The 25,372-nt window shown below is 36.6% G+C and overlaps 1 non-coding gene across 1 annotated transcript; it reads left to right on the top strand.

The window, feature by feature from the left end:
• Positions 1-801: 801 nt before the first annotated feature.
• Positions 802-927, top strand: LOC112619937. Its single transcript, XR_003118414.1, has one exon. It is a non-coding gene; the product is annotated as a U6atac minor spliceosomal RNA (small nuclear RNA).
• The last annotated feature ends 24,445 nt before the right edge of the window (positions 928-25,372 follow it).

Here is a 25,372-nt window from a genome sequence, read left to right on the forward strand (position 1 = left end):
GGTCAAAAAAGTCAACTCATTAAGTGCTCACGATATGCTTCCTCTGCTTAAAATAAAAGCATTGAAAAGACAGTGCATCAAATCAGTTTCCCATTCTCTTTCCCTTTGGAAGCCTACTAGTGACAAACACTTTGTAAAATTCAAGAGGCTTGGAGATGCAAAATCAGTTTTATCAGAAAGAATAAGTTCAGCTGCATAAAACAGAAATAAAAAATAAGATTTTCTAAACCATGATAGAAGTTTATTTTTTATTTTATGTAAAGAAGCTAAGCTTCAAACCTAGGTCTAAACTAACAGCGCCACAATGTCTTCAGGAATCCAGGCTCCTACCTTTCTGCTAGAGTCCTCCATTCATGACTTTATTTTCAAGGTCTCTCAGTTGGTCTAAGAACTGCTGATGCTCCAACCATTACACTGGCATGAAGGTCTTCAGCGAGAGAAAAAGGAAAATGACAAAAGAGTATACTATCCAGCTTTCTTTACGCATACTCCATGGTCTTTTATTCTTCTTATTATTTGATTAATACATATTAACTGATTAAGAGATGAATCTATTCTTAATACAGACTAACTACAATCTGTACCATACTTCCTGCCAAAATTGTATCCTATGTTATCTATAATAATTTTCTATATTATATATTCTTTTAGCTGTTTAAATATCTAAACATATCCCTTCTTATTCTTCATATACCTATTGATATTACTCTCCTAAGTATACATTCTCTCTTTTCTTGATAAATTTAAGGAAGCTTTTTATCCCAAATTATTTGGCACCAATTACAACTTGAAACTTTTCCTGTGTTGTATGAAAGGAGAAAAGGTTACCACACTCCTTGACAAGGATGGAAGAGCCCCTCGGGCATGACAAGACATACATGGTTAAGACATTGCCACCTATTTTGTGGCATCTAACCATCATTTTTTTTCAGACTTGAAACCAACAAAGATCAAAAAAGACAAAGGAGGGCATTACATAATAGTAAAGGATTCAATTCAACAAGGAGACTTAACTATCATAAATATATATGCACCCAACACAGAAGCACCTAGATTCCTAAAGCAAGTTCTTAGAGATCTACAAAGAGACTTAGACTCCCGCACAATAATATTGGGAGACTTCAACACTTCACTGACAGTGTTAGACAGATCATTGAGGCAGAAAATTAACAGAGATATTTTAAACCTAAACTCAACATTGGACCAAATGAATCTTACCTGCACCTAAAAACAACAGAATATAAATTCTTCCCATCACTACATGGCCCATACTCTAAAATTAAACACACAATCAGACATAAAACAATCCTCAGCAAATTCAAAGGAACAGAAATCATGCTAAACACACGCTTGGACTGCAGAGCAATAAAAATAGAAATCAATACTTTAAAAATTGCTTAAGACCATCCAAATACATGGAAATTAAACAACCTGCTCCTCAGTGACTTTTGAGTAAATAATGAAATTAAGGCAGAAATCAAGTTCTTTGAAACTAATGAGAACAAAGATACAACATACCAGAATCTCTGGGACACAGCTAAGGCAATATTAAGATGGAAATTTATAGCACTAAATGCCTACATCAAAAAAGTTAGAATAATCTCAAATTAACAACTTAAGATCACAACTGAAAGAACTAGAGAAGTAAAAGCAAACCAAAAAGCTAGCAGAAGACAAGAAAAAAACAAAATCAGAGCTTAATCGAAAGAGATCAAGACACGAAAAAACACTCAAAAGATCCACAAATCTAGGAGTTTGTTTTCTAAAAAAAAATAACAAGATAGGCCACTGCTAGACTAATAAAGAAGAAAAGAGAGAAGATCCAAATAAACAGAATTAGAAATGGCAAAGGGGATGTTACCACTGACCACACAGAAATACAAACAACCATTAGAGGCTACTATGAACACCTCTGTGCACACAATCTAGAAAACCTAGAAGAGATGGATAAATTCCTGGACACATATACCTTCCCAAGACAGAACCAAAAAGAAATTGATTCCCTGAATAGACAATTAACAAGCTCCAAAACTGAATAAGTAATAAATAGCCTATCAGGACCAGACAGATTCACAGCAGAACTGCACCAGTTGTACAAATAGCTGGTTAACATTTCTACCAAAACTATTTCAGAAAATTGAGAAGGGATATGAGGCCAGTATTATTCTAACACCAAAATGTGGCAGAGACACAACAAAAAAGGCCAATATCCTTGATGAATATCGATGCAAAAATCCTCAATAAAATATTCGCAAACTGCACATCAAAAAGCTAATCCACCACAATCAAGTAGGCTTTATCCCTGGAATGCAAGATTTGTTCAACATAAACAAATCAGTAAATATGATTAACCACATAAACAGAATTAAAGATAAAAACTGTGATTGTCTCTCAGTAGATGCAGAAAAGACTTTTGATAAAATTCAACTTCCTTTCATGTTAAAAACCCTCAATAAACTGGGTATCGAAGAAATATACCTCAAAATAATAAGAGCCGTCTATAACAAACTGACAGCCAACATCATACTGAATGGGCAAAAGCTGGAAGCATTCTGCTTGAAAATCAGCATAACAAGAATGTCCTCTTTCACAACTCCTATTCAACATATTATTGTAAGTCCTGACCAGAGCAATCAGGCAAGAGAAAGAATAAAGGGCATCCAAGTAGGAAGACAGGAAGTCAAACTATCCCTGTTTGCAGATGACATGATTCTATATCTAGAAAACCCCATAGTTTAAGCACAAAAGCTCCCCAAGCTAATTAAAAAAAAAAAAAAAAAAAAAAAAAAAAAACAACTTTGCAAAGTTTCAGGATAAAAAATTAATGTGCAGAAATCACTAGTATTGTTATAAACCAACAACAGCCAAGATGAAAGTCAAATCAGGAGGGCAGTCCCATTCACAATTGCTAAAAAAAAAAGGATAAAATACCCAGGAATACAGCTAACCATGGAGAGGAAAGATCTCTACAAGTAGAACTTCAACACACTGCTCAAAGAAATCGGAGATGATACAAACAAATGGAAAAACATTCAATGTTCATGGATAGAAAGAACCAATATCATTAAACTGGCCATACTTATCAAAGCAATTTACAGATTTAATGCTATTCCTGTCAAACCACCAATGACATTCTTCACAGAACTAGAAAAATAAACTATTTAAAAGTTCATATAAAGTTTAAAAAAAAGAGTCAGAATAGCCCAGGCAATCCTAAGCAAAAAAAAAAAAAAAAGCAGAAAGCATCATGCTAGTAAACTTCAAGCTACACTACAGGGCTACAGTAACCAAAACAGCATGGTACTAGTACAAACACAGACACATAGAACAATGGAACAGAGTGGAGAGCCGAGAAATAAGGCTGCACACCTACAGCGATCTGATCTTTGACAAAGCTGACAAAAACGAGCAATGAGGAAAGGACTCCCTATTCAATAAATTGTGTTGGGATAACTGGCTAGTCATATGCAGAAAATTGAAATTGGACCCCTTCCTTATGCCACATAAAAAAATCAACCCAAGATGGATTGAAGACTTAAATGTAAAACCCAAAACTATAAAAATCCTGGAAGACAACCTAGGCAATATGATTCAGGACAGATAAATAGGCAAATATTTTATGATGAAGACCTCAAAACAATTGCAACAAAAGCAAAAACTGACAAATGGAGCCTAATTAAACTTAAGAACTTCCACACAACAAAAGAAACTACCAACAGACTGAACAGACAATCTACAGAATGGAAGAAAATTTTTGCAAACCATGCATCTGACGAAGGTCTAATATTAAGCATCAATAAGAAACCTAAAATACTTCACAAGAAAAAAAAAAACATTAAAAAGCGGACAAAGGTCATGAACCTTTCAGAAGAAGACATACATGTGGCCAACAGTGATACCAAAAAAAACTCAACATCACTGGTCATTACAGAAACGCAAATCAAAACCACCATGAGCGACCCAGTAACACCAGTCAGAATGGCTATTAATAAAAAGTAAAAAAATAACAGATGCTGGTGAGGTTGCAGAGAAAAAGGAGCACTTATACACTGTTGGTGGGAGTGTAAAGTAGTTCAACCATTGTGAAAGACCGTGTGGCAATTCCTCAAGGACCTAAAAATAGAAATACCATTTGACCCAGCAATCCCATTACTGGATATATACCCAAAGAAATATAAATTGTTCCGTTATAAAGACACATGTATGCATACGTTCATTGCACCACTATTCACAATAGCAAAAAAAAAAAAAAAAAAAAATGGAATCAACCTAAGTGTCCATCAATGGCAGATTGGATAAAATAAATGTGGTACAAAAAATACACCATGGAATACTATGCAGCCATACAAAAGAATGAGATCATGTCCTTTGCAGCAACATGGGTAAAGCTGGAGACCATTATTAGGAAACTAACACAGGAACAGAAAACAAAATATCAAAGGGATAATGGCAGACAGGAGCCAGGACTAGATTGCAGCTCCGACTTGGACGGACAGAGCAGCATGTGGAGGCTCCCATCATGAATTTTTGCTCTAGAACGACTGAAGGAATAAATCAGGAAACCTGAGAAGATCCGCAGACCCCCTGAAGGAAGTGGATGGCTCCTGCAGGACCCGGCAGACACCCCAAATACTGTGATGCCCAAACTGTGGAAGTGGGAAAGGGAGATTGTCCAGGAAGCTGAAGGCCTAGATTACAAGAGAAGATTTTGACCTTACCTGGAGCTCAGTCAATTTGGAGAGCCCAGCATAACACAGGGGTAGAGGAGGCAGCAGGAAAACCCCGGAAGCTCGCTGGGTCCCTTACCAAGCCGCTTTTGCCTGACCTCACAGAGGACCTTCAGGAGGGCGGCCAGAAGCACTGGGAAAAGGCCACAGGAGAAGGAGATCTCCAGCTGAATTTTATAACAATTTGAACTGATCGAGAAGCCTCCCGGCCAGAACTCGGCAGAGGCCATGAATCCGATATGCAGATTCCATGGGCAGGGGAAGAATCAAAGCCCTTTTCTTTCACAGCGGAGGTGGGTATCCTGGGGCAAGTTCTCAAGCCCTGCTCACCCACGGCCTAGAAACACACTCAGTGCTGTTAGAGAGGGCACCGTGCAGGTCAGACCAGCCTTTCAGATTGTGTGGGGGACAGGTGAGGCCTGTAACTGCCAGTTTTCCCCCACTTCCCTGACAACCTGCATGACTCAGCAGAGGCAGCCATAATTCTCCTCGGTACACAATTCCAGTGACTCGGGAACCTCACCCCCATCCTCCACAGCAGCCCCAGCAAGACTGTCCAAAGACAGTCTAAGCTTAAACACACCTACCCCTGCCCCCACCTGATGGGCCTTCCCTACCCACCCTGGTAGCTGAAGACAAGGGGTATATGCTCTTGGGAGTTCTAGGGCCCCGCCCACCACCGTTTCCTCCCCATACTGCCACAGCTGATGCTCTACGGTAAGCAGCACCCCCTGGCAGGAGGCCAGCCAGCACAAAAACAGAATATTAAACCACCTAAGCTAAGAACCCTCGCAGAGTCTATTTCACCTCCCTGCTACCTCCACCAGAACAGGTGCTGGTATCCAGGGCTGAGAGACCCAAGGATGGTTCACATCACAGGACTCTGCTATGCAGACAACCAACCCTCAGTACCAGCACAGAGCCAGGTAAATTTGGTGGGTGGCTAGACCAAGAAGAGAGACAACAATCACTGCAGCTCAGCTCTCAGGAAGCCACATCCATAGGAAAAGGGAGAGAGTACTACATCAAGGGAACATACTGTGGGACAAAAGAATCTCAACAGCCTTCAGGCCTAGACCTCCCCTCCGACAAGCTTACCCAAAGGAGAAGGAACCAGAAAACCAACTCTGGTAATATAACAAAACAAGGTTCTATAACACCTCCCCAAACAAATCACACTAGCTCACCAGCAGTAAATCCAAACCAGGAAGAAATCCGATTTACCTAAAAAAGAATTCAGGAGGTTAGTTATTAAGCTAATCAAGGAAGCACCAGAGAAAGGTGAAGTGCAATGCAACGAAACCCGCCCCCCCAAAAAAAAAAACACGATACAAGAAGTGAAGGGAGAAATATTCAAATAAATAGGGAGCATAAAGAAAAAACAATCAAAACTTCAGGAAACATTGGACATGCTTATAGAAATGCAAAATGCTCTGGAAAGTCTCACCCATAAGATTGAACAAATAGAAGAAAGAAATTCAGAGCTCAAAGAAAAGGTCTTTGAATTAACCCAATCCAACAAGGACAAAGAAAAAGAAGGAGAAAATATGAACTAGGCCTCCAAGAAGTCTGGGATTATCTTAAACAACCAAACCTAAGAATAATTGGTGTTCCTGAGGAAGAAGAGAAATCTAAACGTTTGGAAAACAAATCTGGAGGTCTCATCAAGGAAATCTTCCCCAGCCTTGCTAGAGACCTAGCAATCCAAACACAAGAAGCACAGGGAACACCTGGAAAACTTGTCGCAAATACTATAATCGCTCAGCCACGTTGCCATCAAGTAATCTGAAGTTAAGACGAAGGAAAGAATCTTAAGAACTGTGAGAAAAAAGCACCAGGTAACCTATAAAGGAAAACCTATCAGATGAACAGCAGATTTCTCAGCAGAAACCTTACAAGCTAGAGGGGATTGGGGCCCTATCTTCAGCCACCTCAAACAAAACAACTGTCAGCCAAGAAATTTGTATCCAGAGAAACTAAGCATCATACATGAAGAAAAGATACAGTCTTTTTTCAGACAAACAAATGATGAGAGAATTCACCATACCAAGCCATTACTACAAGAACTGCTAAAAGGGGCTCTAAGACTTGAAACAAATCCTGGAAACACATCAAGAAAGGGCCTCTTTAAAGCATAAATCACACAGGACCTATAAAAAAATACAAGTTAAAAAGCAAAAATAAAACGAAACAAAACAAAAAAACAAGGTACACAGGCAACAAATAGCATGATGAATGGAATGGTAACTTAGTTTCTCTGGATACAGCTCTATACTAACCTTGAATATAAATGGCCTAAATGCTCCACTTAAAAGATACAGAACTTCAGAATGGATAAGAACTCACCAACCAACTATCTGCTACCTTCAGCAGACTCACCTAACACATAAGGACTCACGTAAACTTAAATTAAAGGGGTGGAAAAAGACATTTCATGGAAATGGACAGGGGTAGCTATTCTTATATCAGACAAAACAAACTTTAAAGCAATAATGGTTAAAAGAGACAAAGAGGGACATTATATTATGGTAAAAGGCCTTGTCCAACAGGAAAATATCACAATCCTAAATATATATGCACCTAACACTGGAGCTCCCAATTTTATTTAAAAAATTACTAATAGAACTAAGAAATGAGATAGCAACACAATAATACTTCAGTACTCCACTGACAGCACTAGACAGGTCATCAAGACAGAAAGTGAACAAAGAAACAATGGATTTAAACTATACCCTGGAACAAATGGACTTAACAGATACATACAGAGCGTTCCATCCAACAACATTCTATTCAACAGCGCATGGAACTTTCTCCAAGATAGATCACGTGATAGGCCACAAAATGATTCTCAATAATTTTAAGAAAACTGAAATTATATCAAGCACTCTCTCAGACCACAGTGGAATAAAACTGGAAATAAACTCCAAAAGGAATCTCCAAAACCATGCAAATACATGGAAATGAAATAACCTGCTCCTTAATGATCATTGGGTTAAAAATAAAATCAAGATGGATATTTAAAAATCCTTCAAACCGAATGAAAGTAATGACAAAACCTAAGAAAACCTCTGGGACACAGTCAAGACGGTGCTAAAAGGAAAGTTCATAGCCCTAAATGCCTACATCAAAAACTCTGAAAGAGCACAGACAATCTAAAGTCACACCTTAAGGAACTAGAGAAACAAAAAGAAACCAAATCCATACCGAGCAGCAGAATGGAAATAATCAAGATCAGAGCAGAACTAAATGAAATTGGAACAAAAAAATACAAAAGATAAATGAAACAAGAATCTGGTTCTTTGAAAAGATAAGTAAAATTGATAGATTGTTAGCAAGATTAACTAAGAAAAGAAGAGAGAAAAATCTAAATAAGGTCAATAGGAAATGAAATGGGAGATATTACAACTGACACCACAGAAATACAAAAGATCATACAAGGCTGCTATGAACACCTTTATGCACATAAACTGGAAAACCAATAATAGATGAATACATTCTTGAAAAGCTACAACCCTCCTAGCTTAAATCACGAAGAGTTAGATACCCTGAACAGACCAATGATAAGCAGAGAGACTGAAATAGTAAGTAAAGAATTACCAACAACAACAAAAACATGTCCAGTACCAGATGGATTCAGAGCTAAATTCTACCAGACATTCAAAGGTAAATTGGTACCAATCCTATTGACACTATTGCACAAAAAATACCCAAAGGATTATAAATCATGCTGCTATAAAGACTCATGCACATGTATGTTTATTGCAGCACTATTCACAATAGCAAAGACTTAGAACCAAACCAAATGTCCATCAATGATAGACTGGATTAAGAAAATGTGGCACATATACACCATGGAATACTATGCAGCCATAAAAAAGGATGAGTTCGTGTCCTTTGTAGGGACATGGATGCAGCTGGAAACCATCATTCTCAGCAAACTATCGCAAGAACAGAAAACCAAACACCGCATGTTCTCACTCATAGGTGGGAATTGAATAATGAGAACACTTGGACACAGGGTGGGGAACATCACACACCAGGGCCTGTCGTGGGGTGGGGGGAGGGGGAAGGGATAGCATTAGGAGATATACCTAATGTAAATGACGAGTTAATGGGTACAGCACACCAACACGGCACACGTATACATATGTAACAAACCTGCACATTGTGCACATGTACCCTAGAACTTAAAAGTATAATAAAAAATAAAAATAAACTATTGAGTAGTGCATTTCAGTGACAAAATAATCTCTACAACAACCCAGCATGATGCGAGTAACTATGTAACAAACCTGCACATCTGTCCCTGAACCTAAAATAAAACTTTTTTTAAAAAATACACTTTTTCTAACTAAGATGATACTGTGCCCTCTTGCTTCTCCTCTTTCTTTCTGATTATCCTTTCTTTAGGTTTTAATTTACTATCTTACTATCTCACATGGCATCCCCTAAAGCTCAATACTTGGTCTTTAATGTTATTCTGTATATTATATACATGACACACTGTTTCATTATAACTGAAATAGTGAGGCTATCTAGACACACTGTTTCATTATAACTAAAATAGTGAGGCTATCTTTCATATTTGTTGATGACCTACAAGCAGATGTCTATTGCTAGAGGTTGGAGGTGAATCATTAAAATTCAGATTAAACCATTCAATATAACAGAACATAATTCTGTCTGTTGTGTTAATAGCCTATATCAAAATTAGAAATGACAGGGCATCTAGTGTTTACATATATTAATTGGATTTACCTTACACTCTTTCATGTGAGGAGTAGATTATCATTTATCATAAGAATTTGGTTTCTATTTGATATTAGCCACAAAGGCAAAATATTAACTACTGGATTATTGTATGGTTTATGTGCAAGGCAAGTTCCAGAAGGTCATGAACATTTTAACTTAAGATATAACATGACTTTTTTGATACACCTGCTATAATTGTATATGTTTATGGGGTACAGTGTGATTGATATATCCATATAGGTTTACAATGTGTAATGATCAAATCAAGGTAATTAGACTATCCATAACCTCAAACCATTATCATTTATTTGTGTTGGGAAGATTCAAAACCATCTCTTTAGCTATTTGAAACTATATAATAAATAATTGTTGAGTGTCATCATTCTACAGTGATGTAGAGCACTAGAATCCTCCTATCTAGCTGTAATTTTGTATTCATTAACCAACATCTCCCTACCCTTTCTCCTCTCTAACCTTCCCAGCCTCTAGTAACAACTATTCCACTCTCTACTTCTGCGATTGACTTGTTTACCATAGAAATATTAAATGAAAACATGTTGCTATTTGTCTTTCTGTGCCTTGCTTACTTTACTTAACATAAAGACTTCAGGGGTTGTCCATGTTGCCAACATTGATAGAATTCACTTTTTAATGATTGAATAGCACTCCATTATGTATATATACTATATTTTATTTATTCATTCATCTTCTGATGGACAGAGGTTGATTCCGTCTTTGCTATTGTGAATAGTGTTGCAATTAACATGGGAGTGCAGATATCTCTGACATACTGATTTCCTTTCCTTCAGATATATACCCAGTGGTGGGACTGCTAGATCATATGGTAGTTCTACTTTTAGTTTCTTGAAGAAAGTTCATACTGTTCATCACAATGAGCATGCTAATTTACATTTCTACCAGCAATGCATAAGAGTTTCCTGTTCTCTCCATCTTTGTCAGAATCTGTTATTTTTGTTTTTATATAATAGCCAGTCTAACTAGGATAAAATGATACGTTATTTTGCTTTTGATTTGCATTTTCCTGATTAGTGGTGTTGAGCATTTTTTTCATATACTTCTTGGCCATTTATAGGAATCTTTTCAGAAATTTTATTTATATCAGTCCCCATTTTGAAATCTATTTTTTTTTCTTTTGAGTTGTTTGGGTTTCTTCTATGTTGTAAATATTAAGTCCCTGTCAGATGAATTGTTTGCAAATATTTTCTCCCATTCTGCAGATTGTCTCTTCACTCTGGTGATTGTTACCTTTGCTGTGCAGAAGCTTTTAAGTTGGTATAATCCATTTATCTGTTTTTGCTTTTGTTGCCTGTACTTTTGAGATCTTATTTATAAAATTCATAAAGTTTTTGCCCGGGCCAATGTCATGCAGCGTTTATGTTTTCTTCTAGTCATTTCTTAGTCTTACATGTAAGTCTTCAACCCATTTTGAGTAAATTTTTATATATAATGAGAGATGGGATCTAGTTTCATTCTTCATCTGGATATCTTGTTTTTCCAGCAACATTTATTAAGACTGTTCTTTCCCTAGTGCATGTTCTTGGAGTATTTATCTGTCAGTTGGCTGTTAATATGTGGATTTATTTCTGTGTTCCCTATTCTGTTCTATTGGTCTATGTATCTTTTATTATGCTACTGCTATGCTGTTTAGGTTACTATAGCTTTTTAGAATATTTTGAAGTCAGGTAGTATGATGCCCCCAGCTTTCTTCTTTTGCTCAGGATTCCACTGGCCATTTAAAGTCTTTTGTGGTTTCCATATGAATTTTAGAATTCTTTTTATTTCTGTGAAGCGTGTTATTGATATTTTAATAAGGATTGCATTGAATCTGCAGATCTCTTGTGGGGCATGATCATTTTAACAATCCATAAATACAAGACATTTTTCCATTTTGGGGTCCTCATCAATTTCTTTCATCAGTGTTTTATAGCTTTTATGATAGAGTTTTTTTGGTCCTTGATTACATTTATTGCTAGGTATTTTTTATAGCTATTATAAATGAGATTGCTTTCTTTATTTTTTTTAACTCGTTTGTTATTGGTTTCTAGAAATGTTACTGATTTTTGAATGTTGATCTTGTACCCTGCAATGTTACTGATTTTTTTTCTCAGTTCTAAGAGTTTATTGATGAAATCCTTAAGTTTTTCTACATATGAAATCATGTCTGCAAACAGGGACAATTTGACTTTGTTTTTTACAATTTGGATTTTATTTGTTTTTCTTGCCTATGTGTTCTAGCTAGGACTTCCACTGCTGTGTTGAATAAAAGTGATATGAAAGTGATCGTCTTTGTCTTTTTCTACTTCGTAGACGAAAAGTTTTTAATTTTTCCACATTCTGTATGATGCTAGCTGTGGCTTTGTCATATATGAACTTCATTGTTTTGAGGTATGTTTCTTTTACACCTACGTTGTTAAGAGTTTGTATCATTAAGGGATATTAAAATTTAGCAAATGCTTTTTCTCCTTCTGTTGAGAAGATCTTATAATTTTTGTCCTTCCTTCTATTTATGTGATATGTCACATTTATTGATTTGCATGTGTTGAGCCAATCTTGCATCTCTGGGATATATCCCATTTGATCAGGTGTATACTGTTTTTGAAGTGCTATTGGATTTGGCTTACTAGTATCTTGTTAAGGATGTTTGCATCTCTGTTCATTGAGGATATTGGCCTGTAGTTTTCTTTTTTATGTTGTGTCCTTGTCTGCTTTTGATATCAGGGTAATGCTGGCCTTGTAGAATAAGTTTGGAAGCATTCTCAAGTCTTTAATTTTTTGAAATACTTTGAGAAATATTGGTAGTAGTTCTTCCTTAAAAGTTTGGTAGAATTCAGCAATGAAGCCATTTCATCCTGGGCTTTTCTTTTTCACAAGACTTTTTGTTAATGATTCAATCTCATTACATGTTCTTAGTCTGTTCAGGTTTTCTGTTTCTTCCTGTTCAGTGTTGGTAAATTGTATGTGTCCAGGAACTTACTCATTTCCACTAGGTTTACCAATTCGTTGATGTATAATTGTCCATGGTAGCCTATGATTTTTATGAGCCTTTGTGTTTTTATGGTTTCCATTGTAATGTCTCTTTTTTCATTTATGATTTATTTGCGTCTTCTCTCTTTTTTTCTTATTTCTTCTAACTAATGATTTGTTGATTTTATTGTTTTGAAAAAAACAACTTCTGTTTCATTTCTATTTTGTAATTTTTAGTCTCAATTTTGTTTACTTTTGCTCTGATTTTTATTATTCCTCTTCTTCTACTAATTTGAGGTTTGATTTGCTCATGCTCTCCAGGTTCCTTGAGATTCAGCACTAGGTTGCTTATTTGGTATCTTTCTACTTTTTGTTGTAAATGTTTATTGCTATAGATTTTCCTTCTAGTACTACTTTGGCATATCTCATAGGTTTTGGCATGCTGTATTTCTATTTTTATTTGTTTCAATAATTTTTTAAATTTTCTTCTTAATATGTTCATTGACCCATTGGTCACTCATCAGTATTTTGTTTAATTTCCATTTATTTGTACACTTTCCAAAGTTTCTCTTGTTATTGACTTCTAGGTTTATTCCATTGTGGTCAGAAAAGATACTCAATGCGATTTCAATTTGTTTAAATTTGTTGAAACTTGTTTTGTGGCCTAACATGTTATCTATCCTAGAAAATGTTCTTTGCACTGATGAGAAGAATGCATTTACTATAGCAATTGGATGAAATGTTCTATAAATGTTTTAGTTCTATATTGTCTATAGTACAGTTTGAATCCAATGCCTTTTAGTGAATTTTGTCTGGATGCTCTTTCCAATGCTGAAAGTAGAGTGTTGAAGTTTCCAACTACTATTACAGTGGAGTTTACCTCTCCCTTTAGATCTAATAGTATTTGCTTCACATATCTGGGTGCTCCAGTTTGAGGTGCATATATGTTTACAATTGTTATATCCTCTTGCCAAATTGATCTCTTTATTGCTATAAAATTACTTTCTTTGTCCCTTTTTATGGTGTTTGACTTAAAGTTTATTTTATCTGATACAGTTATAGCTACTGCTGCTCATTTTTGGTTTAGTTTTGCATGAAATATCTTTTTTGATCCTTTCAGTTTTAGTCCATGAAATATCTTCACTTGTGTGTCTTTATAAGTGAAGTGAATTTCCTGTATGAAGAAGTTGTGAACTCAAAATATCTTAGACAGGTCTCAGTCAATTTAGAAAGTTTATTTTGCCAAGGTTAAGGACACACTCGTGACATAGCCTCAGGAGGTCGTGATGGCATGTGCCCAAGGTGGTCAGGATACAGCTTGCTTTAATACATTTCAGGGAAACATAATATATCAGTAAATACATGTAAGATTTACATTAGTTTGATCTAGTAGGTCAGACACCTCAAAGCAGGGGCTTCCAGATCATAGATAGATTTTAAATTTTTCTAATTGGCAATTGGTTGAGTTATTGTCAGTGGAAGGGAATGTCTGGATATTAATGGGCGTTATGGAGACCTAGGTTTTATCACGCAGAGGAAGCCTTCAAGTAACAGGCTTAAGAGAGAATAGATTATAAATATTTCTTATCAGACTTAAAGTCTATGTTAATGTTAATGCTGGAGGGATATAATGAGGCATGTCCAACCCCTTCTTCCATCATGGCCTGAACTAGATTTTCAGGTTAACTCTGGTTAACCTGATTTAACTCTGTTAACCTTTGGATGAGAGGAGGGGTCTATCCAGATGGTTGGGGGCTTTGCAATTTTATTTTTTATTTACAAAGCATACAATTGGGTTATGATTATCTAATCCATTGACCTAGTGTATATATTCTAACTGGAAAATGTAATGTTTACTTGTAAGGTTTCTTATTGATAGATTAAGACTTGTATAATTCTATTAATTGTTTTTAGTTTGCTTTGTGTAGTTTTTCTTATTGCTTACCTTTGCAGTTTTGTGACTTTCTGTGGTGACAAGGTTTCTTTCTCAGTTTTGTGTCTGCTCTACCAGTGAATTTTATATTTTCATGTGTTTTCATGATGGTAGTTATTGTCCTTTTGCTTCCAGATCTAAGACTCTCTTAAGCATTTCTTGTAAGGCCGGCCAAGTGGTGACAAATTCCATGTTTTTGCTTGTCTGGAAAAGACTATTTCTCCTTAGTTTCGGAAGGATAGCATTGTTGGGTGCACTATTCTTGGCTCTCAGTAATTTTTCTTTCAGCACTTTGAACATATTATCCCATTCTCTCCTGGTATGTATGGTTTCTGCTGAGAAATCTGCTGTCAGTCTAATGAGGGTTCCCTCATATGTGATTTGAGGCTTTTCTGTTACTATTTCTAAAATTCTCTCTTTGTCTGTGACTTGACAATTTGACTACAATGTGCCTTAGAGGGGACATTTTTGGGTTCAATCTATTGAGGAATTGATGAACTTCTTGGATCTGGATGTTTTTAACTCTCTCAAGACTTGGGAAATTTTTAGTTATTATGTCATTAAATAGGTTTACTATGCTTTTTAATATTTTTTTTTTAGTTTTGGTCTCTTCTCCTTGGAACTCTCATAATGTGAATATGGTACTCCCTAAGTCCCATAGGTTTTATTCATTTTTTTTGTTCTTTTTTTGTCTCCTCATGATTTCTTCAACTGTAATCAATATCAGTGGTAACTGTAAATGCCCCAGTGACCTAGCCTGTGGGTGTTTGTTGAGGCAGCAGTGTGGCTTTGCTAAGGGATGGAGCTGCTGAGCAAGCCAGTTCTTAGGCTCTGGAAGGCTCCACTGGTCAAGGGAGTGGGGCCACTAATGGTAGCAGATGTTGGGCAGGCCAGTCCTCAGGCTCTAGGGGGCACATAGAACAATTTTCTGGTTGTGGAGGCAGAGTCACTGGCAGTTGTGGGTGCTGGGTGGTCAGTCCTTGGATTATAGAGGATGTGCATATCAGTTACTTGGGTCTCGGAGGTGACCTCCCTGCTGTGCTGGACCACTTCTTTTTGGGGATGCAGGGGTCTGTATGGCCTTAAGTACTGCAGTCAGTTGTACCACTGATCTAACTGGGGTCATGGCGTTCTAACCTTTGGTGTGGGCATAGTGAAATAAAAGTGAATCGAAAGGAGGGTCTTAGGAATGTGGAGATGCAGGGGCTCCCAGGTTACAACGCACCACAACAATGTCTCTGTTCTCAAAATGAAGTCATGCCATAGCAGCTTGCGTCTTGGAGAGTAGGCAGGACCCTGCATGGCTTTCTTCTCTGGAGTAATGCAGCCAGTTGGACTCCAAGGATCATCTTATGTGGCTCAGGGCCTGCATGGAATGTGGTCTTTTTCTGTAGCTATGATTGCAGGTATCTATAGTGGTATTGGACACTGCTAGAGAGCTCCCCTTTACCATTTCTCCACAATCTTGGCTGGGTGCTTTACTTCTCTCTCCTTGCTGCCATCTTGAGTTTTTGTGCTTCAGAAGACTGTGTTGCTTCTTAGTGAATTCCAGGGTTCTCCCTTGGATACTTTACTTGAAATGTAGTTATGTATTTGTTGTTTTTGTCATTTTTTAATAAAGAAAGATGAGCATTGGACACCTCCAATCAGCTATCTTGATATCATCTATTACTTACACTTTGCTTTTTGTAAAAGTAGATACATTTATTTCATATTTTAAGACATAGGCTTAAATCCATCTTTTTTACAGAAATGTAATTGTATTTACATATTCACATGCTTTTGACATTACTGAAGTGAAAGTATGTCAGTGGACAAAGTTGGTATTAACAGGTCTTCTACCTTAAGTTATATACAAGATCCTTTTAAAAAGTACTCACTGCAGTTCATTCAGTGTTGACTCTCGGGTTTAATAGGGACTTTAGATTAACTAGATATTTTAGATTAGACAGTAGGATATGTACAGAGATAAAATTCCACTTGGAACATATCTTTACTATTTCACACTTGTCAGCCCAGTCTCATGTAGATGACTCTCCTCTATGCTCCCATAGCATTCCATTTTTCTTTTTATCAGAACACTAATAATATTCTAATGATTAGTTTAGTTATATGTCCCCTAACCTGTGAGCTTGTTTTGATGAAACACTGTTCATTAATCTTTGTATTTTAGACAAAGCATCAATGCCTACTACATAGTAAATTTCAAAGAGATAGGTAAATGAAAAAGGATTATTAAATAACATTGATTTCTTCTCTTTTAGTCTCTGGGAAAAATATTGCTCTCATATAGTGTATACAGAAAGATCGTTTTATACTGAAAGATCTTTAAGCTAGAAAAGAGCCATTGACCTCTACTGGTAAGATTTATTGTCACTATACTCACTGGGGTTCATATTACTAAATTTAATAAAATAAAAAAATATTGTTTCACTTAGGAAGAGTTGCTACCCACACCTGTTCAACAATCAGGAAGACAGGGTGATAGGTAAGGTATCCTGGCACTGCTGTCTTCTCTTCTGAAGATTACTCAGTAAAATATTTCTCCTCAGGATCTACTAGGAAATATAAGTTAGTTAAAATGGCTCAGAATCAAGTCTGAGAATTGGGAGAGGTGATAAGAATGGCAAGAGTTGCTGCTTTGGTAGAATCTGCTGCCACTGCTTTGATGAAAAGAGAAAAGAGAAAAATTGCCAGGGGAGTGGTGGAAAGCCACAGCCTGGGCTTTGTAGAGGACTCTCAGAAGACTTGCCCAAACTCAGAACTTCCAACCTGTCAGACAAAAAAACTAGTACCATGGGTATATGCCACAACTTAAGTGCAGATGATCACCGGTGAGTCTGCAAAGGATGTAATTACAATAAGAGCCTGAAAAATAGCTGATTGATTAAAAGATGGTTATCTCCTGGAGCACTAGAGAAGACTGAAAGAAAGGGAAAAACAAGACCCCTAATGTTGATCACATGTCATTTGATGTTGATTACAGAAAAATATCTATTTGTCTTGGTTTTAAATGTAAATATAATTTTTTAATATTTTAAAAATATGCTCAGCAGTCCATATTTTGAATGTTCCCAGTGAAAAGAAGTACATGTAATACAGATCCATAAAATGTGTCATAAAAAAATAAGGCTTCCATTGATCTCTATAATCTCACTAAAAAAAGGTATATTATGCCACTTGAGTTTCCTAAATGGTATATTATATTTAGAAATCTAAATAATCACATTTTATAGAGCTACCTTTATTGGAAAAATGAAAGAAAAAAAGAATATGAACCTTTGTAGTACAAATTTATTCTGACATTTCTTTCTAATCATTTGTACCACCTCTACAAATACCAATCAAATATTTCAACTAAATTATTGCATTTATTTATTTATGCAACACATACTTATTCATGCCTACCTGTACAAAGCATAGTGCTAATTACTGGAGGTACACATGTAAATAAGAGAGATGCTATCATTCTTCTCACAGGTAAATGTGCATAACAAATGGGACTTCAATAAACTGTATAAATATTAATACTAGTTAAATGATTTTACAGAGGATGATTCTCCAGTGCATTAATTTTAAAGCTTTTTAAAATTTTTATATCAAAGGTAATCAAGAAATATGTAAATAATCTCCATTAGTGCCATAATAAACTTAATAAATGATTTCATAAATCACTCTCTATGCCTTAAATTACATGTACAAATATCAATAGTTCAATATCTTTATCCGCTTTTTTTTTTTTTTTGAGATAGAGTCTTGCTCTGTCACCCATGCTGTAATGCAGTGGTGTAATCTCGGCTCACTGCAACCTCTGCTTCCCAGGTTCAAGCAACTCTCATGCCTCAACCTCCGAAGTAGCTGGGACTACAGGGATGCACCACCACGCCTGGCTAATTTTTGTATTTTTAGTAGAGATGGGGTTTCACCACATTGGCCAGGCTGGTCTCAAACTCCTGCCCTCAAGTGTTCCACCTGCCTTAGGCTCCCAAAGTGCTGGGATTACAGGCATGAGCCACCACACCAGGCCCTTGATTTACTTTTAATTGAAAAATATGTATGGTTTCTTCAGCTATATGGTGAAATTTGTGAATTGAACATTTTATTTGGACAGCTGTGGCATTTATAAGTAATAATATAGGTGATTTTGTATCACTTGTTCATATACTATTTTATATTTTTTTATTTCATGACTAAATATGATTTTGTGTGTCCCTAAAAATGAATATTTTCACTTATACAGACACAATTATTTGCATAATCAATCTATATACCAGACCCAAGTCCTGCTATTTGCCATGGTACACACATAATTATTTGAACCATTAGTATCAATGCTGAAATGAACCAACTTCCACAGCTTTTGATTCTCCTATTTTATGTTTTGGTTTTGGACTAATCATTCTTTCATGTACCCGTTTGTCTTTTATGAGCTTACTTTTATTTCTACAAGATAACACAGAAACTAAGCAAGACCACTGATAAACAGAAGACAAAAAAGGAAAACATTAACTTTTAAAGAGGAAGAAAGAAATACACATTCTGTGTGTAAGGGTACAGCATTTCACTTCCAGTGTAATCCAGGTACCAAGAAAGCCGTCAGTGAAAAAGAGCTGTCTGAGCCTAAAAGCTACTCTGAGCAACTCTACTGGTGATAATGTGATAAGATCATATCCATTTTTATTTGCAAGAAGGTAGTATGTAAGTTTGGAGAAATGAGACATTTTTCTCCTCATATCACCTGTCAGCTGGAGGTAAAGAAGCATATAAAGTATGACAGATTTACATTTGATGAGTGAGAACTCAAGTCTAACAGGAATTAGCTATTGTCTGGAAACAAAGTTCAAAAGCTAAGGTGTTCCCCCCACAACTTAGATGATGTTGGTAGCTGCAGTGAGTGTAAAAGTAACCAACAGCCAAGAATAGAAAGCACATGGCACCTGGCATGTCACTAGCAGAGAAAATGCACTGATTCTCAGCAAAACAGTTATGAAGCTCTTCTTCAGGGCAGAGCCTCCTTCTATTGCTGGCTCCACAGTAATATAATTGTATACAAGCACCATACAACATATATTGCAACCAGATTACTTATATCTGGTTTCATCTATTTTCAGATGAAAATCAGATTCAAAATTTACTAGCTGTTTAACTTTGAACATTCACTTAACTTCTGTGTATTGGGAATGGTAATAATAGGAAATACTTTATAGATTCAATTTTCTGCATATGGATAGCCAGTTATCCCAGCATCATTTATTGATTAAGGCGTTCTTTCCCCATTAATCATTTTTGTCAGCTTTGTGGAAGATCAGATGGTTGTAAATGTGTAGACTTATTTCTGAGCTCTCTACTCAGTTCCATTAGTCTATGTGTCTGTTCTTGTACGAGTACCATGCTGTTTGGGTTACTGTAGCCTTGTAGGATAGTTTGACATCAGGTAACATCATGCCTCCAGCTTTGTTTTTTTTGCTTAGGATTGTCTTGGCTATCCAGGCTCCTTTTGGGCTCCATATGAATTTTAAAATAGTTTTTTCTAGCTCTTTGGAGAATGTCATTGGTAGATGGATAGGAGTAGCATTGGATCTATAAATTACTTTGAGCAGTATGGTCAGTTTAATAATATTGATTCTTTCTACCCATGAGCATGAAATGTTTTTCCATTTATTTATGTATCATCTCCGATTTCTCTGAGTAGTGTTTTTGTAGAGAATTTTCACCTCCCTGGTTAGCTGTAATCCAAGGTATTTTATCCTTTTGGAATTGCCTTTCTGATTTGGCTCTCAGCTTGGCTATTGCTGTTTTATAGGAATGCTAGTGATTTTTAGACATTGATTTTGTATTGTGAGAATTTGCTGAGTTGTTTATCAGCTTAAGAAGCTTTTGGGCTTAGACTATGGGGTTTTCTAGATACAGAATGATGTCATCTGCAAACAGAGATAATTTGACTTCCTGTCTTCCTATCTGATGCCCTGTTTCTTTCTTTTGCCTGATTGCTCTGTCCAGGACTTCCAATACTATGTTGAATAGGAGTGGTAAGAAAGGGCATCTTTGTCTTATGCTGGTTTTCAAGGGGAATACTTCCAGCTTTTGCCCATTTGGTGTGATGTTGGCTGTGGGTTCGTCATAAGTGGCCCTTATTATTTTGAGATATGTTCCTTCAATATCCAGTTTATTGAGAGTTTTTAACATAAAAGGATGTTGATTTTATCAAAAGCCTTTTCTGCATCTACTGAGAGACAATAATGTAGTTTTTGTTTCTAGTTCTGTTTATGTGATGAATCATATTTATTGATTTGTGTATGTTGTACCAACCTTGCCGGCCTGGAATGAAGCCCACTTGATCATGGTGAATAAACTTTTTTATGTGCTGCTGAATTCAGCTTGCCAGTATTTTGTTAGGAGTTCTGCACTTTATAGACTTGGTGAGGATTAAATGAATCAATCATATACGTAAAATATTCAGAACACAACCTACAGAATGGGAGAAAATTTTTGCAATCTACTCATCTGACAAAGGGCTAATATCCAGAACCTACAAAGAACTCAAACAAATTTACAAGAAAAAAACAAACAACTCCATCAAAAAGTGGGCAAAGGATATGAACAGATGCTTCTCAAAAGAAGACATTCATACAGCCAACAGACACAGGAAAAAATGCTCATCATCACTCACCATCAGAGAAATGCAAATCAAAACCACAATGAGATACCATCTCACACCAGTTAGAATGATGATCATTAAAAAATCAGGAAATAACAGGTGCTGGAGAGGATGTGGAGAAATAGGAACACTTTTACACTGTTAGTGGGACTGTAAACTAGTTCAATCATTGTGGAAAACAGTGTGGCGATTCCTCAAGGACCTAGAACTAGAAATACCATTTGACCCAGCCATCCCATTACTGGGTATATACCCAAAGGATTATAAATCATGCTGCTATAAAGACACATGCACACGTATGTTTATTGCGGCACTATTCACAATAGGAAAGACTTGGAATCAACCCAAATGTCCATCAGTGACAGCCTGGATTAAGAAAATGGGGCACATATACACCATGGAATACTATGCAGCCATAAAAAAGGATGAGTTCATGTCCTTTGTAGGGACATGGATGCAGCTGGAAACCATCATTCTCAGCAAACTATCACAAGAACAGAAAACCAAACACTGCATGTTCTCACTCATAGGTGGGAATTGAACAATGAGAACACTTGGACACAGGGCGGGGAACATCACACACCGGGGCCTATTGTGGGGAGGGATAGCATTAGGAGATATACCTAATGTAAATGATGAGTTAATGGGTGCAGCACACCAACACGGCACATGTATACATATGTAACAAACCTGCACATTGTGCACATGTACCCTAGAACTTAAAGTATAATAATAACAATAAAAAATATTCAGAACAGTGCCTAGCACATAATTATCACTATATACATGTGAACTACTACTATTTGTTTACGCACATGCCTATACATATACACTTATTTACATACACACCTATATATATTATTGATGTTTTACAAGAACAGAATTATATTACACACTTTTGTACATCTCAGTTTTCACTCAATAAATGAATAAGACCTTCTGGAAATTCCTCCAAGTCAAATAACTCTGTGTCATTCTTTTTAATGACTGCATACTGTGCCATAGTCTTTCTTTAAACCAACACATAAGGAAATTAATTCCATTCCAGCCGTTTGAAAGTCATGGGCAGTAACGTGCTCTGCCAAGATACTTTCCAGATTATAATGAGAAGACAAGACTTCCTGGGATCAGCCTACACATGTATTCCACTGGCATCATTTTCTATATTGCCACCTTAAATGTCTATTGGTCAGCTTTTCCAGTCCTGGGGAAAACTGTTCCTGCTGTATGTCACTTCATAATATCTGGTTAGTCTTTGGCCCACATTCTTAGTCTTTTTCCCCATACTTCTTTCTAACCACAAGCTATTCATCAGTGAGCTATCTTGACCTACTTGAACCCATGAACAGTAACTGTTAATCAAAGCATATCAAGAAAACACTAGTGAAGTAACAGTAATAGAGAATGAATGAAAGAGAAAAATAGTGTGAAAAATAACAATAAGGGTTAACACATGCTGTGAGTTTAACATTGCCAAGCACTGTGCAAAGTTGTAGCATACACTGTTGGTGTTTCACCTTAATCCTGTCATATCACTAATGCCTACCCTCCATCCCCACTCCAACAGTCCACATCTTTGACTCTCCATGGAGGACTGCCCTTCCCTTAACCATCTGGAACTGCTTTGTCTCTGTAAAAAGAACGAGAAGTGCTTGGGAGTTTTTATTCCCTGATCTCAAGGCAAAGGCTAATGACTGACTAGTGCAGTCATGAAACCCCAGCTCCTGTGCATCAGTCATGACTATTCTAAGGTGCTATTTAGGGTCATGCAGAAACTATTTTCAGTGGGACTTTACAAGAAGTCACACCTTTGCTTGACTTCGTCTCTGACTCTTTTGTTGGTTTCTCCCAAGATGACTTCAACGATCACATCCATGCAAATCTTCATTCCAGGATCTGTCTCTGAGTAATCAAACATAAGACTGAAGCACTTTGCAATGCTGTATCTCTTTTCATCTTCACATCACCCCCAAGAGGGAAGTTAAGCAATTTACTTCACAGCCTAAGAAGTACAGCATTGCATTAAAAACTCAGAATGTCTGAATTTAAAGCTCATGCTCTTAACTGTTTTTGGTTTTCATTTTGAGACAGAGTCTCACTTTGTCACCCAGTCTAGAGTACAGTGGCACTATCACAGCTCACTGCAGCCTTGACCTTCTGGGTTCAAGTGATCCTCCCACCTCAGCCTCACAGGTAGCTGGGACCAAAGCCCCGTTCCACCAGACCCAGCTAATGTTCTTCATTTGTGTGTAGAAACAAGGTCTCACTACATTTCCCAGGCTGGTCTTCAATCCCTGGAATCAAGTGATCCTCCTGACTTGGCCTCTGAAACTGCTGGGATTATAGGTGTGAACCACCATCTTTGGTTCTTAACTGTTACTTCACAAAAGCTGGACTCTAAAGGCAGAGACAACAACACGAGAAGTACTAACAAGGACCCAAAAACTGAGAGAAAAAGGAGAAGGAATGTGGGTAGCATCCTACTTCCTCATACTTCCATCATTGTCTCTCACCAACAGGCTCCATTGTTGGTGACTCTGCATTGCATTCACTGCTCTTTAAGCATCAATTTCACTCTTCTTTCCTCTCAAAGGAGAGCAGGCAACTTACCTCCATCTCCCCCACTTTTTACCTAAATAATTCCACCAGGATGAGGCTCCTGCAAGTATCTTATCCTCATTAAAGATCTTCCACTAAATGAGAAACAAGGAATTAAAAAAAGGTCTTCCACTAAATGAAACTGCTTCATTCAGCCGAAAGACCTACCTCCAAAATTGGAAATCAACTACTTGAAAATCCTAACTGGGTTAAAATTTTCTATCTAATGTACTCAAATTAAAATTTAAAGTTAGAGAATAATCTAAAAACAAACCATTTCACTGTTTCATTAGTTTTCCATTTTTTTGAAAAATATTCTGAAATCATAAAATTATGGAAGGTTTTATTCAACATCTTTGTGTTAGAAGTTTTATGGGCTGCAAGTGAAATGCTTTGGACAAATAGTTATTCTCTCTGAAAAAATTTTGACTTAATAACATTTTCCCACATTTTTAGGAATTTTTTTTTAGATGGAGTCTTGTTCTGTCACCTAGGCTGGAGTGCAGTGGCATGATCTCAGCTCACTGCAACCTCTGCCTTCTGGGTTCAAGCGGTCCTCCTGCCTCAGCCTCCTAAGTAGCTGGGTTTACAGGCACCCACCACTATGTCGGGCTACTTTTTCTATTTTTGTAGAGATGGGGTTTCACCATATTGGCCAGGCTGGTCTCAAACTCCTGACCTCGAGTGATCGGCCCACCTCGGCCTCCCAAAGTGCTGGGATTACAGGTGTGAGCCACTGCGGCCTGGCCTGTTTTTAGGATTTTTTAATGTTTGCTGATGCCTTCAGTCTATCACACACCCCAAATAATATATTTTATACTTTGAGAAGTTTTACACAAGAATAATTTTCTAAAAGAATACAATTGTGCATTCAGTATTCTAAAATTAAGTTTTTGGTCCTCTATTGTAACTTTTTAATATAGGAAGTTAAGCAAACAAAGGTAAAAGATTTGTAAATGACACTATAGAATACAATTGTATTCAATTAAAAGATTAATAATTTTGCTTCCTCTAAGCCACTTGGGTCTCCATGACTGCTTTAGGATTTATCTTTTTTAAAAACTTATCATCTAGTTATTGACCACATTACAGAATATAATAAACATTTAATGTTTTAATAAATGAATAAATGAATTAGAAAAAGATAATTTTTATTATCTTTTATACATCTGTGATGTTTCTGACCACGGTTTCAGCAAAAGATCTATAAGATGGTAAATTATAAAATATAAAATAAGAGCTAGAGTGACCTTTGAAGCACAACAATCTATAATTTAGTTGATTTCATACATTAAATCACAGAGCATAAACAACTGAAATGTTTTGTTTGGGGATTCAGGATAGCCAGAGCTCTTAATTGCAAGCCTGTTTACTACCCACTAGGAGATTTATACACACAAGTCCATTCATTTGACTGAGATATGCATTTCATTTCAGAACATCTCTATGCACACAAACTAGAAAACCTAGAAGAGATGAATACATTCTAGACTCTACACCCTCTTAAGACTGAACCAGGAAGAAATTGGTTCCCCGAACAGACCAATAATGAGCTCCAAAATTGAATCAAAATAGCCTACCAACCAAAAAAATCCCAGGACCAGATAGATCCACAACAAAATTCTACTAGATGTACGAAGAGAAACTGGTACCATCCCTGTTGAAACTACCCAAAAAAAATAAAGAGGAGGGACTCCTCCCCAACTCATGCTATGAGAC

This window comes from Theropithecus gelada, chromosome 2 (assembly GCF_003255815.1).
Source record: "Theropithecus gelada isolate Dixy chromosome 2, Tgel_1.0, whole genome shotgun sequence".
Lineage (NCBI taxonomy): Eukaryota > Metazoa > Chordata > Mammalia > Primates > Cercopithecidae > Theropithecus > Theropithecus gelada.